The sequence below is a fragment of the Serinus canaria genome, chromosome 14 (genome assembly GCF_022539315.1).
Source record: "Serinus canaria isolate serCan28SL12 chromosome 14, serCan2020, whole genome shotgun sequence".
NCBI lineage: Eukaryota > Metazoa > Chordata > Aves > Passeriformes > Fringillidae > Serinus > Serinus canaria.
The window spans coordinates 6316427-6321129 of record NC_066328.1 but is presented as its reverse complement, the minus strand read 5'-3'; positions in this window follow the sequence as shown (position 1 = coordinate 6321129).

Sequence of the window (4703 nt, the reverse complement as noted above, 5' to 3'; positions counted from 1 at the left end):
AGTGCCATTCAAGACTTTTCATTGCCTCTGACTTGTCATACTTCTGCATAATTCAGATCCTGTCACTGTTTCTGTAGTTTTCATCCACAGCTGTTTCCCAGTACAGCAGCCAAATTTGCAACACCCCAGTCTAATTTGCTCCTTGTGTCACCATGGAATAACAGAAACACGGGCCAGCAGGAAGTGTGAAGAGAAGCCCAACTTCTCCCACACAAACCACTGCTCAAGTAGGGCAAAGCAGCAAAAGCCAGAGTCAGAATATAAACTCCTGACTGACAGACAGCTGAGTTACCCACATGCCAGAAGTATTTCCCCTCTGTCTGCAGCTCAGTGACATGCTTTGGATGTAGCTATTGAAGGCAAGAATGATAGATGATTGTGCATAGCAAAACAATTCTCTATAGTCTTCAGCTATGAGAGGAGCAGATACACTGTGAGGATGGAATATCAGCCAAACAGAATAAAACAAATAACTAGCTGCACCATAAGCCCCATTTGCCCAGTTTCTTTCATTCTGTTCTTTTTAGCAAGGCAAAGTAGGATCACTTTTGTGTTGTCATTTTAATCTCAGTTACTCTTAATTTCAGTTATTCTTTGTAGCTCCCAGCCAAGTAAAAGAATGGTAAATCTGGTTATCACTCCTAAAGGGATACAGAGGATACCATCCAAACATCTGTAGCAAAATTTTAGGTCCACTGAAATCAATTACCAGGGAATGACCAACTTCTCTGCAGATAGTTTTATTAAATAACAGTAAGCATCTTTTTAAAATTAAATGCAAGAGTTATGATTGCATCACAAAGATTTCTTACTTGATAGAGCCTCAACAAATTCACAGGCTGAGAATGCTCTGTTTTGATGCTGTGTGTACACAAGGTTGTGTGCAATTTCCTACCTCTGTTCCTTGCAGCTCTGCAGAGTATTTGCAAATCAACCCTGTGCCCTTCAAACTGAAACTGCCCTTCAAACCAAACTTTCCCCAAATCAACTTCCCTACAGCAGAAACTATTTATTACTGGAATTTGAGTCAGATTGAACTTTCAGGCTGAGATTTTAGGTCTCCTCTCTGGGATTTGAACAACTTCTGGTTCCCAGTCTGAGCACTGAAAACAGATTATAAAATATTGTCCCCAAAATGTTACAACACAGACTTGACTGAGGCTTACAGATTTTGTAATTCTCAGTGTAATAGTCTCATTTGGCTATTTCTTGACCTGGAGCTAGTATATCCTAGAGACTCATGAAACTGAAGTAGGATAGGTATTATTTCTAACCTAATCATTAGGATAAATTTGGGAGATAAATCTGCTACCCAACAAGTAAGGTTAGTAGCTATTTTCTTAGCTCTGCCCAGATAAAAACTAGACTTTTCCAGCATCTATTTTACATACACAATCTGCTCAGAAATTGCTTTGACAATGTTTCAGAAATTATTTTGCTTTCTGTCACACATTCTCAGTTGCTCTCACCAGGTCAGTTGCTCACATCAGCTAATTTAAACAGCTGAAATAGATTAAAATCAGAAGCTTTCAGAAAGTTACGTAACTGCCAGGACCTGCCAACTAGGTGCCTAAAGGACACTGTGTGAACCCTTTTCCTCACATCTCTCCCTAGTTCCCAGCAAGGCCAGCTATACAAAATACAATTAAGTGAGCCATGAAAGCTTTACGAGTGTTATATACAGCTGCTTTCTGTTTAAAATAAACTGAAACTACATTGCAGTACCTCAAGCCTTTTTCAGGTTGAGATAGGATCTTCCCTTTACAAGTACAGAATATTCTTTATCTAATCTCTCACAGTCAGCCAACAATTATGCGATTAACGGTAAATCCACCCTGGCCTAAGACTGAATGTGTTATGTATAATTCACTCTCTTATGCAAATACAGGTCTTTTTGTTTTGAAAAAGCAGAAAATACAATGATTTTGTAGGAGAAGGAGAAAATTCTTGTCAATGTCTTTAAAACTGGCAGCCAACAGAAGTTTTTCACATTACAACAGCATAGTAGTCCTGAGCACAAGTACACTCCTGTAGCCCAAGCTCTGCAATGTATCATGTGCCTATTACCTCTTGTATGTGTTCAGCATGCACCATATTTGTGTAATTATATGCAAAGTAGATGGTGCCTTTCTTAAATAAAAAATTTCAGTTCCAGTATTCTCAGGCCAGTACATTTGACAATGTAATTTTGATTTTCATACAAGTTTCTGGCTACTGTAAATTTTCTCATTACTGTTCGTGCACAGAATAAGCTGAGGCTGTGTCAGGCTGAGCTGTGATAACTATACCATCAACCTGCTGTTCATCCTGAGTTTGCTACAGTTATCTTCTCTAGAGATGCTGATTACAAAGGTTTAGGTGTACAATGGCATTTACAACCAACATTTTTCTTCTGATTTGTCAGCTGTGCTGACAATGATTCCTCTGAGTTTCTGGTCTCTAAAGAAAAGGATAAAAGGCTGCACTGAGAGAAATATTTGACCTGGCAGGGAAATCACTATTGGCCCAGGGGGCAGAGCTATCTAAAGCACCCCAAAACTCATGCAGAGTGTTGGAGCACTCAGTGCTGTGGTGCACTCCCAACAGCTGCAATGTGCATGTGCTGCTGTAACTCCTCACCTCACTGAACAAAGCACTTCACTCCTTTCTGGAGTGGATAACTGAGGCAACAAGAGTCTAGAAGGATGCTCAGAGATGAGTGTTTGCACACAGGGACAGTGATTCCTCCAGCTTCCTCTAAAGCCTGAGAAGCCAGACACAATAAGCCCATCACAGAGTGGTGTGGGTGACCTTCTCAGCTACCTTGTTTGTCTTTACGGCCACAGCTGTCATGGTCCAGGTCACATTGTCTTTTAAGGATGTTGTTAAGGGATTTCTCAATAGCCTGCAGTGTCATTTGGCCTTGGGAATTAAATAAGAACATCTCACCTAATTAGTGTGTTGCAGTTGTAAAGGTCTCAAGCACTGGTGAAACAAAATGTCTTCAACTTTGTGCCAGGGACAACACAGTTGTGAGTACCCAGCTTAGTGCAGAACACACCTGCAACACATGGTAAGTTCTAATATGCAAAATGGAAAGAGTAGCCTACTCTGGCTTTGAATTTTAGGAATGGGAGCCATGTACATACTGGTCAGAGGGATTTTGTGTGGAGTCTAAATGCAAATAAAGAAGGTCAGCTTTTCTTTTAGGAGCAGTGAGAATGTGAATCAGCAGGGCCTACTGAAGCTGTAAAGCACAAAGGATGATCTAGTTAGGCACACAAGTATTTGGGACTGGAAAAGAAAATAGGAAAAATCCAGCCCTTGGCTGAAGTGATACTGAAATGAGGCTTAGAACTCTGAACTCCAAACAAGGAAATTTTCTCTTCCCTCTGATTTTGGAATCTTGCATTATATAGTTTGAGTTTCATTTTGAACTCTGCCAGCAAATTATTCTATACATGATACTATTTTACTTGCAATCTCCCCCCAGCTTTTAAAAGGATAATTTAGTCTGATTTTCACAGCACATAACAGACTGTGTACTATCTTTTTTTTGGACCCTTACACAGCACTACAAGTGCCTCAGTAATAGAGTGCTCAGTAAAGAGAGGTTTGGCTTTTTTTTTCAGTTCATTAAGGCCTATTCTCTTTCTAGTCCTTTTACAGCTGCCCTGCTGAAACAACAGCAAACTTCACATCTTTTTGACAGTAGAATAAAAGTCTCTTGATACAAACCTCCCCATGCATTCACCTCCTTATCAGTGCATGCTCTAGTCCTGGAATTCTTACTGTAATACACAAATGAATTTAGGAAAAGTCTTTATCTCTAAGGACTAGAAGTACAAAGGCCTAGCTAGGTATCAAGAAATACTTGCTGATTATTCTCTCATCTATCCAAGTATTATTTTATACCTGCCTTTAGAGTGAATGTGTCTAACAAGGAAGACATTATCCTTGTGAACTGCACAGTCTGCACTGTGTATCTTTTTATTATGCTTTGGAACTAATTAAACCTAGGTGATCTTTCTTCCCAATAAGTGTAATTTATGCACTGTGTGCAAGACCATACTCAACCTTACTGCCAAGGTAAACACAGTGACGATTTCAATCACTGATCCTGAACTAGCTTAGGACTTCCAAATCTGCATTAAAAGACACAAGTGAAGAGTACGGGTAAAGCTATTTCTGTATCCTAAATATCAAGGGAGGACTACACAGTCCAGGGCTGCCTTTCTCAGCCATCTTATTTTCTCCTTGCTTTCCTACATATTTCATTTCCTTTGTAATTTCAATATAGGTTTAAGAAGAGGGTGATTTTAAAATGCAGCACATTTCACATCATTCCAGAATATACATTGGGCTTGGAAGCTCAGATAGAGACAGTGACATTTCTAGTGGGGAAGAACAATCTCTTCTAAGACCCTGGAGTTTAAAAAATTACAGTTTATCTGCCAGATATGAACTTCTCATTTATGGTGGGGAAGAACTGACTGCTGCACACCAATTATTATCTGTTAATGTTGAATATAAGCCCAGCTGAAGCCCAAGGGCAATTGTATATAAAGGCTAAACACAACCCACATACACAAATCCAAGCTGGTACAAAGAGGCTTTGAATGAATTTATGAGTGCATGTGTAATTCCATGAATGTTGTAGCTTGAGTGTTGGTCATTGGTGGAACAACAGGAAAAAAAAAAACAAAAAACCTGCAGGGCCAGCT